The sequence below is a fragment of the Lactuca serriola genome, chromosome 1 (assembly GCF_051521515.1).
Source record: "Lactuca serriola cultivar US96UC23 chromosome 1, Lser_US96UC23_V15, whole genome shotgun sequence".
NCBI lineage: Eukaryota > Viridiplantae > Streptophyta > Magnoliopsida > Asterales > Asteraceae > Lactuca > Lactuca serriola.
In genome coordinates, this window is record NC_136408.1 from 193885946 (window position 1) to 193898734 (window position 12789).

Sequence of the window (12789 nt, forward strand, 5' to 3'; positions counted from 1 at the left end):
TCCAAAACTTAGAATTGCGAGTTGTAATGTTTGTGTAACGCCTGCAGATTCGGGCTAGTTAACTTAGAGATAATAAGCATTAAAATTGACTTTTTCATAGAAGATTATTTAGAATAAATAATATTAACTATGTTATAGTATATGTCACAAGGGTTCCATACATATAAAGAACGCTGAAATCCGAGTTATAACGAAGAAGTTATGACTTGTCATTGTTTTACGGCTAAGCCGACACGACACCACGTAATGTAAAAAGTGAATTTTTTGATAAATTATTTGTTGGCGTTAGGGATCTAAAATAAAGTCATAGTATATATTAGACCGATAACGTACATAAAAAGAACGTCCAAATCTGACTTCGTATGATGAAGTTACGATTTTTATAAGATTTAGCATAGCTGTGCACAGACCGGAAATGAAATTTTAGCTCGATCGATTTTTAGCTGATACAACGTAAATGAGAATTGAAGATCTCATTAATAGGAGCTCAACGATATTAAGATAGTCCAAAACAGATGTTGGATGAAAAAATTATGAATTTTTAACGGATTTTAACTGTCTAAGTCTGTTAAAAGATAACCTTAAAAATAATATCAAAATTAACCAACGGACTCTAAACAAAAGTTATAGATCCTTAATGTAACACCCAAATGAAATATTCCCTGTCCTCATAGCGAGTGACCATCTTGATGTTCCTAAACCAATCATTGAAGTTGGCACCATCGAAGATGACTCTCCCACAAAGGTTCATGAGAGAGAAGGAGCCAGTAGAGTTTGAGCCAGAAGTAGTGTTGGAAGACATCTGAAAAAGAAGAAAGACAAAGTTTAGATTAGATATAGAATCCTTAATATAACACCTGATGTGTATAAAACCAACTAGTTTTAATCCTACTTTTTAAATATAAATTTAACACACAAAAGGCAATGTACCTGTCAATTTGTGGAATAATTAAGCAAGCAGGGTATCGAACATAGGGAACGGCAAATTAAACTAACTACTAGAATTATCTAAAAAGCAAATAATAAAAGGAAAGGTTTTCTCTAGTTTTGCAAGACTAGAAACTTAAATAATTAACTAAAACTTAAACTACCAACTAAGCAAGCAAAGATCAACTAAATTCAATAATAAAGAAGACTTCTATTTAGGTTTGAATCCTTTATTCCTATGGTTGATTTTATGGCAAGTGCAATAGATTAACTTTTCATTGGCTACCGATTAGTATGATTAGGTTCACGTTCGCTATTACTAATCCTTAGAAAATAAATCAATTCAAACAGTGGCCAGTTGGTTAAATTAACAGATTTTCTAGTTTATTGATTCGGGTTAAGTAAGACCTGTAGTGGTTAATTAAATTGGTCGTTCAATTAACCTCTTGTTAATGGTTCATCACACAAGCTCACACATTAACTTACCTATTCTCTATTAACCCTAGTTTCACGTTCGCTATTCCTAGGCATATAACAATGTTTTCACATAAATCATATGAGATTAGCAATTAAGAGATGGTCATACGACTTAATATACTGGTTAATTAACAGAAAAATAGTTGTAGTTAACACATAAGGTTCTTTAACAAGCTTAACAAAACATAATCACCAAATAAAATTAACCCAACCATAATCATAAAGTCATCTATCCTAAACAGAAGATAATAGTTTTAGCTCATGATTACAGTAAAACTAAGATCAAAAATGAAATCAAGTAGCTCAAACATAGTTCAACTTAAAGAATAAGTAAGAATGGACTTGAATTTGCCTTGATTCTTCTCAAAATTGGTTCTAGGGTTGATTCTCTGACTTCCAGCGCCTTAGCAGGTCTTCTAATCGCCGCTTTTCTCCAAGGGTTTCTTCTAAAAAGTCTCGTATCGATCTGAAAGACCCTTTTTATAGATTAAAGGCGACTCGTCGAGTCCAAGGATTGACTTGTCGAGTCTCTCATTAAATCCCCATGCACGAAAAGGCAAGGACTCTTCTGCTTCAAGAATGTTCATGGGAACTCGTCGAGTCTAGGGTCAACTCAACGAGTCCTTCTTGGTTTTTTTTCTCTTTTCTTCTTTCTTTGATTCCCAAGCTCCCGATAGCTTCTCCTGCTTCCTTTTGCTTCCGAGCACTTCTTTTGAACTGAAAATATAATTTAAACGTAATTAAGCATCTTTTTTTTCTCCATAATTGCAATAAATTAGCCAAAAAGTATTAATATTCTATACAAAATATATGACTAAATATGCACATATCAAATTACCCCACACTTGACTTTTGCTTGCCCCCAAGCAAAACCGAATTTTAAACATACCAACATCACATAAAACAATCGTAATCAAACCCAACCATTTTGCCAAGACCTCAACGCATGCATTTGTGTAACGACCCAACTTTACAAAGAAAATTTTTCATTTTTAAGTTAATCAAAATCAGTCTCATAAACCATAGATTCCTAAACATATGTTTTGAAAATAACATTCATTACATCATTGTTTTCCTTTTTAAAACATCAGAGGGTCCCAAACACATTAAAGGAGAGATAGAATGCGCGCCACGACATCACGCCTTGCCCTTTCCCTTGGGATCAGAAGTACCTGAAACAAATCAACAACCTGTAAGCGAAATGCTTAGTGAGTTTCCCAGAGCATATCACACACATTCACATACACATATCCTGTTAGCTAATAAAGCTATAAACATGCCACAAAAACCATGCAATATAATCCAACAAGAATGCCATGGGTTACCCCACATGGTCTTTACCTTGGACTGCCATGGGCTACCCCACATGGTCTTACATCCAATGTCATGGGCTACCCCACATGGTCTTTACCTAGGAATGCCATAAGCTACCCTACATGGTCTTATATCCAGTGCCACTGGCTTCCCCCCTGGGTCTTCCATGCAAAACACACAATCATATATCATAACAAATCACATATCATATCAAGTCACATAAATGCCAACACATATATATATCATGATCACATAATGGGCCGACCTTGGTGCCTTAGACCCATGGGTATGGTGAGAAGACTCACCCCCGTCCGATGAATACAAATACTGTCCTCCTAAAACTCCGTAACCTCCCGAGCTGAATAATAACAATAATAATATAGTGAATGATAAGACCTTAAATTATTCCAGGAAAGGCCCAACCTTCCAATTCTACCCCTAAGGCCCAATTACCCTTTCCTTGCAAATGGGACCCAAAGTCCAAGTCCATCATCCTTAATGGGCCCCTTGGCCCAATGAGGCCCAACCGGTAAATCCACATCCCAAATAGAGGAAAAGGCCTCTAACTCACAGAATCCAATCAAGCCCAACAACCAAATGAGGCCCAAAGGCCCAAAATAAGATTAGGACCCAACCGAGTTGCGTACGCCCAACGTACCACCCTAGTACGCCCAGTGTAATGAAGGCTTAGGGACTACACACCGTGTACAACCAGTTACGCCCGACGTACAATCATTTTAAGCACTTTTTCCATTAAGTGCTTAATGCTTGAATCTTTCACGTCGAAAAGCTAGATCTTAGTCTAACAAGATGTCCTAAGGAATAAAGTTGGCAACTTTATGCCCTTGCATGTCTCATACACACCCAAATACTCCATTAAGACCTTTCCAAGGTCTTTTACCCATTCATGAGGTCAAATCTCTCATCAAGCTTCCATTTTTATACCTCTACATGACTAGGGGACCTCAAATCTGCCTCTCATATCGAATGGATAGGCTTAGTTCAACAAAAGAGGTCCAAAGTTCACAAAAGGGACAAACCACGAAAACCCTAGCTAGATATAAAGATTAGAAAGGAAAGATGCAAGCTTTTTACCTCCATAAGCCTTGCAAAATGATTTTGTTGCAAGATGTTGAAGCACCCACTTGATCCAAGCTTGCTTGACCACCCCTTCTTCTTGAAATACACACTAAAAGGCCACAAATGTACTCTTTAAGGCTCAATAATGATCTCACAAGGTTTCCAGGAGTATATGAATGTTCTATAGATGGGGAGGCTCTCTGGGGTTTAATCCAAGGGACTTAAAGATGTTTAAATAGGCCTAAAATCTGGGATTTAGGGTTTTGCGTCCCTGGCACATACGCCCCGCGTAAGTCAAGGTATGCTCGGCGTACCCTGATTCCTCCACGATGACTACCATGCAGTACGCTAAGCGTACTCTTAAGTACGCCCAATGTACTTAAGGGACCAATTATGCAAAATTATCATTCCTTAGGGTTTCAAGACATAACGGAATTTTGGATGTTACAATTTGTGTCTAAACTCTTTCCTAAAGAACCCCCATACTCTAAATACTCACCGTCCTCATAAACACTTGCCCACTTCTTTTGAACAACGCTCATTTTATGCATCCCTCCGAATCAATCCTTAGAAAAATTTCTTAACCTCAAGGTATTTTTGTAAAGCTACCCAATCATACATAATCTAGAGAATTATAACTTTTTGATAACACTATGGAGCTCTTGAATTCTTCACTTTCTTTGATATTTGATCTTCAATTTGTATTTTGAATTCATCACCTTTTTGTGTGATTTTTGGTATCTTCAACTTTTGAATTTCTTCAGAATTTTTTATCTTTGATCTTAAAACTTTAAACTTGATAGCTCCAAACATTCTTCAAATTTTTGGTAATTTCTTTTTTTTTCTTTACATGTATATCTCACTCTTTTTTCACTCAAAACCTACATGCTTAAGCAGGGGTGCTTAACTTCAAGCCTTATTGGTTAAGATAAAAGCCTTCCTGGATAGATTTCTTGTACACGATGATAAACATATTGCGACCCTCAAACTAAGCAAGGTTGTGTTTTTGTTCCATGATTTCACTAGAATAAGGGAGGCCACAAATGCATTATAACGTATATTGGCTCAACTAAACGTTTGGGTCCTCATAGAATCATAAAACATAATACTAGCATGAATCCTAATTGCTTTTACCATAATTTTTTGAATTAATCCTAGCAATTGTAATGCAAAATTTTTAAAATTAAGCCTAAATGAAGATCCCAAGTTATTTAATGTAATCAACCCCCTACCCCACACTTAATTCATGAAATGTCCCCATTGCATGCTATGCTTGATAAAGAAAAACACAAAAGCGAAGAGGGAATTAGAACAAACTCCCCTGGGATAGTAGTCACAAGGTTGATCTTTGACATTGAAAGCTCCATCTTCAATTGACTTTAGACATGGGAACAACTCATCCATATCTTGGGAGTTAAATCTCGTGTGGTTCATAGCTCTAAAAATGCAGGAAAGACTCTCGGAAATCTTCAGGAATTGATCTTCAAAAGTGCAGCCAATTGTCGTGTGAAATAATCATCGAATCATAAGCTTGAGAGATAAAATAAGATCAACTCATCGAGTGCGGTATGTGACTCGCCGAGTTGTAGCGGGAAAAGGTAAAATTCGTGAAATTACGTTGGGACTCGTCGAGTTAGTAAGTGCACTCGGTGAGTCCATCGCTGGGTGGAAAATAATTGGTATTCTTCCCAAGTCTGATTCTGATGTGTTTGGAAACTAATCACTTGAGACTCTCCTATTTTTTCTTCAATATTTAGACAATTTCCAACTCTTTTCTTCACCGGACTCTAAAATCGGACTCCATTCTCTCTCTCCAAGACTCGACACTTCTATTGTGACATCCCCAAAATCACAGCCAGAAAAGACCGATTTTGTTTATGCTTTATAAAAATCAGAGTACTTCATTTTATAAAAAGGTTGCGGAATTTGTTCCCAGAAAAACATGGTAAATACGTTATTAAAACATTTTCGAGGAAACGTATTTATTTCATTTTAAAACGTTTGGGATGTCATCGTTAATACCGAAACATAAGCATAAACAGAACTTACAATGATTTACACTAGTGATCTATATCTCTTTAAATCTCTCAGCGTAATGTCACTTCACTTCGTCACCTGTGATATACATAGACTGAGTGGGTCAGGTTGGGAAACCTGGTGAGTACATAGGGTTTTCAACCCACAATAATATAATTGTTATGTTTAATCATCAAACAATTAACCCCATTACCCATCCCCGTTATCTTCTGTACTCTTAAGGATTTAACCTAAGAGTCATCTATCCTGCATTCGTTTGTTCCGAAGTCCCTTACTTCCAGGGTTATAGGACTGGCACTAAATCCATAGCTGCCGATGTTCGTTCGTAAAGCACTAATTCCATAGCTGCTATAGTCTATTCATCGGGTACAAAATCCATAGCTACCAGTCTTTGTCTAATAGGTACTAAGTACATAGCTACCAATGTTCAACAGGTACTAAATCCTTAGCTACCAGCGTCTAACTAATAGGTACTAAGTCCATAGCTACCAAATCCCAACAGGTACTAAATCCATAGCTACCAACGTCTAAAAGGTACTAAGTCCATAGCTACCGGTGTTTGTCCCATAGGCACTAAGTCTATAGCTGCCAATGTATACTCACGTCATCTTCTATCTCTCATCATTCATCTACCCATCTCATACCCAACATTTTCGTATATATAACATACGTATACAGTTTAAGTCCTTTAAAACATGTATAAAACGTTCAACCAACATAGACAGCAAGTATTCAGATCATATGCACACATAGCACGTAGTTTATATAAAATACTTCATATCTATGTGTAAGATGAAAGGGACTATGCACTCACCTGAGTAGGTGGTGACTCAGCACTCGGATAGCGCTTCGATACTCTCAAAACAATATTCCTTCGATAAAACCTAGTACCGATACCACTAGGGTTTAGTTTAACGATAACTGCGACAAATTAATTAGTCTGACTATTATTAAGCGTTAATAACGCTCAATATAACTCATAATAATAGCCCAAATAATTATTTTAAGGACCTAATAACATTCCTATAATTATTTGAAAGCTATATAAAAAATTGCGTAAGCGTAGCACACTTATAGCGAATTTTATCGAAAACCGAGACTTAATTGGAGCAGCGTTTCGAAACCGAAAAACTCCTTTTTCTCAGGACTCCGGGAGCTCGGGGCTTAGGGGACTCCAAAAGGGTTAGAGAGAGAAAGTAGTTTAGAGAGAGAAGTGAAAATGTGTGAAAAATCCGGAAGAATTCGCATGGTATTTATAGGGACCGAAGCTCGGAATTACGCTGGGTGTACCGAGGGTACGCTGGGCGTACTCCTCGGATAAGATTGCCAGCCTCGGACCAGCTGTCTTGCACTCCATCGGACGGATAAGAACCGAAGTACGCGGGGCGTACTTGGCCTTGGACGCGGGGCGTTCTTCGGACGCTAGGCGTATCCTCGCTACGCTGGGCGTAACCCTCGCACCAGGTGTCACCATCCGAAGCGATTTCATCCGACGGCTGGGAGTTCGGCCACGTCATCCTTTCATGCATCAGTTTCGCAAGTTTACTTTCCAACTTTAAATATTCGTAACTTTCTCATACAAACTCCGTTTTTGACGTTCTTTATATCCACGCGAAGGTGGGAACGTACTCTACAACTTTCGTTTAGACTTCGTCGGCTAATTTTGGTTCGATTTTAAATTTTATATTATTAACGGGCCGGGACACGATTGGTCCGTTAAATCCTCATAACTTCTTCATCCGACATCCGTTTTCGCCCATCTTTTTCTCGTTACGCTACTCTCAACGAGATCTTCGATTCTCGTTTAGGTCGTGTCGGCTAAAAACCGCTCGATCAAATATTCGAATTTCGGGCTGTACACTGCTAGTCCGAAACTTCGAAAAATCATAACTTCTTCATACGAAGTCAGATTTGGGCGTTCTTTTTATCGATGTTCTTAGTTTAACATATTCTACGACTTTCGTTTAGATCGCTAAGGCTAAATCTCGCTCTATCGTAAATTCACTATTTACGCTTGCCGGTGTCGTGCCGGTTTTGCCGTAAAACTTCGACGGGTCATAACTTCTTCGTTATAACTCGGATTTCGACGTTCTTTATATGTACGGAAACCTTGTGACATACTCTAAAACTTGGTTAAGATTATTTATTCTAAATAATCTTTTGTCGAAAAGTCGTTTTCGACCCTTATTGCCTCTAATTTGACTAGCCCGGATTTGCGGGCGTTACAATTATCTCCCCCTTAGGATGATTACGTCCCGGAATCATCAACGAAACATGGTCGTATAATGACTCCCTACGTCATCTCTTCATCCTAGGTAATAATTATAACTTCTACATTCCTTCAATTCTATCTCTTAAACTCATTGACTGTAAGAGTACTCGATCGTGCACCTGCTCTCTACCTCAGGTTAGACTCCAAATTATGACCTTCAAGTCACAATCTCGATCCTTGCTGGATACGGACTTGAGATAAGTTCTTTTAGTACTACTATAGATCGATGTGTCATATTCTAATGACCTATCATCGTATGTTGCAACACTTAGACTTAGGTCTCTTAGGGTTAAATTCTAAAACAGACTATGCCTTCCTTCATGTTCTAATGTGATATAATCACACTTTAACATTAGGCATTTCTAACCACCAACTTCTTTAACAACGAGTGCGATACTTCTATTGATCGCTTTAATTTCAACCGTTTGGTTTAATGTCGGACGCTACATCAAACTTGTTTCTCTGAACCACACAACATACTTATCGTAGTCGAACTCGATTTGATATGACCACAAGGGTTGGAATATCAACAATCTTCTTAGTCATTACCGAAACGATGGTAACAACACACTTGAATAAAACGAAATCAATTACTAGCTTCTTGGTAACCTTGTGACTTTCCCTGATCCAAGTGTGAGTCCTGTGCTTCCGGTAGTATAGGCCTCTACTACCATTCACACCTACTCATACTCGTCCCAAGTATTGTCTCGCAGTTTCCCAAGTCACCATGCAGCAAATCACACAATCATTCGACACATCAGATAACAAAACGAAGGTTTTATATTAATTCTTGAAACGATTACATAGGTGTTCAAGTTCACCCTAGACTATGCCTCTACTAGGCTACATCATAAAATACTATGGCTACTACATAACTTGATCTTCTGATATGAAGTCCTCATCCTTGATTCCTCGCACGGTTTTCTGCTTCGTCGAGGATCATGTGAAATGCCCTTGGCCTTGGTGGCGTTTCTGGTCTTACTGCTTTATTTTTCTTTGGGCAGTTTCTGGACATATGCCCCTTGCCTCCACATCCGTAGCATACTTTATCATCATGTGTGCAGTCTTTGGAATAGTGACCAGTCCTCCCACACTTGTAACAAGTCACTTCTTCATTGCACTTCCCACCATGCTTCTTCTTGCATCTATCACACCATCTTGCTTCACCTCCATCTCCTCCTCCAAGCTTTGAGAATTTTCTTTCCTTGTTCGACCTCGAAGATCCTTCAAACTTCCGCTTCTCTCCTGCCTTATCTTTTTCTAGACCTTTTTCTCTTATCTGGGCCTCTACGTTCTTAGCTGCCCTAACAGCTGCTTTCAAGGTAGTTGCCATCTTGACCATTGGGCCAAAGTCAGTGGGCAGTCCGTTAGCAAACCTATCAATCTTGGAGAGTTCAGTAGGCACCAAGCAGGGAAATAGCTTCATCCTCTCGGTAAATGCGATGGCATACTCATCAACACTCATCTTCCTTTTCTTCAGGTTCTGAAACTCGTTGTTTAGGTCTATCAGATCTACCTCTGAGCAGTACTGCATTTTCAACTGTTCCAAAAACTCTTCCCACGACATCCTTAAGGCTTCTCCTCGTGGCATCGTATCTGCCAATAGCTTCCACCAGCTCAAGACTCCAGTTTTCAGTTGTCTTACAGCGAAGACAGTCTTCTGATTCTCGTTACAGCTGCAACTTTCAAACACCATCTCCATCTCAGAGATCCAATCCATAATCTCAACCGGCTTTGGGCTTCCTGAGAGACTTGGTGGTTTCGCACCCAAGAAATTCTTGTACATCCGCCCATCCTTGTTGTTTCTCCCTTCTGGGCCATCCCTTTGCTCACCTTGAGTCCCTACTTGACTCACTTGGCGGCTGTAGTTCCCTTCCTCAGATTGCTCGGGAATCAGTTCGGGTTGCTCAATGGGCATAGTAGGTTCGTCCCTATTCAACATCCGTCTCATTTCTTCCCTTTGTTCAGCCAACATAGCCCGAATCATGGCTTGAACTCCAGCCATGGTGACTGGCTCAGGCGCAACTTCTTCTACAACAGGTATTTGCTGAACCACTGGGGGTTGGTTCCTGTTCCCATTTGCGTTTACGTTTCCGCTACGGGTTCTTACCATCTTGATCTATGCACCTAATGAGGTGAATCTAGACCTTTACTTAGGATTGACATTTAAATCATCCTTATCACTCCGAAACGTTTACATGCTAGTTCTAATATCGTATTCGTACGTTTAGAATCTTAAACACATAAGGTTTCCAGATCCGGTCGGCAACAGACCATAGATCCGAACCACTAACAGCATATCAGGCACAAGTATTTAGCACATAAAAGCATTTTAGGCATCATTCCTAAAATAAGCTAGTGCTCACACCTCACAATCATCGCTTAGCATTCTAAGTTTAAGTCTAGAAATAAATCCATATTCCTAGTTCGCTTAAACTAATGCTCTGATACCAACTGTGACATCCCCAAAATCACGGCCAGAAAAGACCGATTTTGTTTATGCTTTATAAAAATCAGAGTACTTCATTTTATAAAAAGGTTGCGGAATTTGTTCCCAGAAAAACATGGTAAATACGTTATTAAAACATTTTCGAGGAAACGTATTTATTTCATTTTAAAATGTTTGGGATGTCATCGTTAATACCGAAACATAAGCATAAACAGAACTTACAATGATTTACACTAGTGATCTATATCTCTTTAAATCTCTCAGCGTAATGTCACTTCACTTCGTCACCTGTGATATACATAGACTGAGTGGGTCAGGTTGGGAAACCTGGTGAGTACATAGGGTTTTCAACCCACAATAATATAATTGTTATGTTTAATCATCAAACAATTAACCCCATTACCCATCCCCGTTATCTTCTGTACTCTTAAGGATTTAACCTAAGAGTCATCTATCCTGCATTCGTTTGTTCCGAAGTCCCTTACTTCCAGGGTTATAGGACTGGCACTAAATCCATAGCTGCCGATGTTTGTTCGTAAAGCACTAATTCCATAGCTGCTATAGTCTATTCATCGGGTACTAAATCCATAGCTACCAGTCTTTATCTAATAGGTACTAAGTCCATAGCTACCAATGTTCAACAGGTACTAAATCCTTAGCTACCAGCGTCTAACTAATAGGTACTAAGTCCATATCTACCAAATCCCAACAGGTACTAAATCCATAGCTACCAACGTCTAAAAGGTACTAAGTCCATAGCTACCGGTGTTTGTCCCATAGGCACTAAGTCTATAGCTGCCAATGTATACTCACGTCATCTTCTATCTCTCATCATTTATCTACCCATCTCATACCCAACATTTTCGTATATATAACATACGTATACAGTTTAAGTCCTTTAAAACATGTATAAAACGTTCAACCAGCATAGACAACAAGTATTCAGATAATATGCACACATAGCACGTAGTTTATATAAAATACTTCATATCTATGTGTAAGATGAAAGGGACTATGCACTCACCTGAGTAGGTGGTGACTCAGCACTCGGACAGCGCTTCGATACTCTCAAAACAATATTCCTTCGATAAAACCTAGTACCGATACCACTAGGGTTTAGTTTAATGATAACTGCGACAAATTAATTAGTCTGACTATTATTAAGCGTTAATAACGCTCAATATAACTCATAATAATAGCCCAAATAATTATTTTAAGGACCTAATAACATTCCTATAATTATTTGAAAGCTATATAAAAAATTGCGTAAGCGTAGCACACTTACAGCGAATTTTATCGAAAACCGGGACTTAATTGGAGCAGCGTTTCGAAACCGAAAAACTCCTTTTTCTCGGGACTCCGGGAGCCTCGGGGCTTAGGGGACTCCAAAAGGGTTAGAGAGAGAAAGTAGTTTAGAGAGAGAAGTGAAAATGTGTGAAAAATTCGGAAGAATTCGCATGGTATTTATAGGGACCGAAGCTCGGAATTACGCTGGGCGTACCGAGGGTACGCTGGGCGTACTCCTCGGATAAGATTGCCAGCCTCGGACCAGCTGTCTTGCACTCCATCGGACGGATAAGAACCGAAGTACGCGGGGCGTACTTGGCCTCGGACGCGGGGCGTTCTTCGGACGCTAGGCGTATCCTCGCTACGCTGGGCGTAACCCTCGCACCAGGTGTCACCATCCGAAGCGATTTCATCCGACGGCTGGGAGTTCGGCCACGTCATCCTTTCATGCATCAGTTTCACAAGTTTACTTTCCAACTTTAAAAATTCGTAACTTTCTCATACGAACTCCGTTTTTGACGTTCTTTATATCCACGCGAAGGTGGGAACGTACTCTACAACTTTCGTTTAAACTTCGTCGGCTAATTTTGGCTCAATTTTAAATTTTATATTATTAACGGGCCGGGACACGATTGGTCCGTTAAATCCTCATAACTTCTTCATCCGGCATCCGTTTTCGCCCATCTTTTTCTCGTTACGCTACTCTCAACGAGATCTTCGATTCTCGTTTAGGTCGTGTCGGCTAAAAACCGCTCGATCAAATATTCGAATTTCGGGCTGTACACTGCTAGTCCGAAACTTCGAAAAATCATAACTTCTTCATACGAAGTCAGATTTGGGCGTTCTTTTTATCGATGTTCTTAGTTTAACATATTCTACGACTTTCGTTTAGATCGCTAAGGCTAAATCTCGCTCTATCGTAAATTCACTATTTACGCTTCCCGGT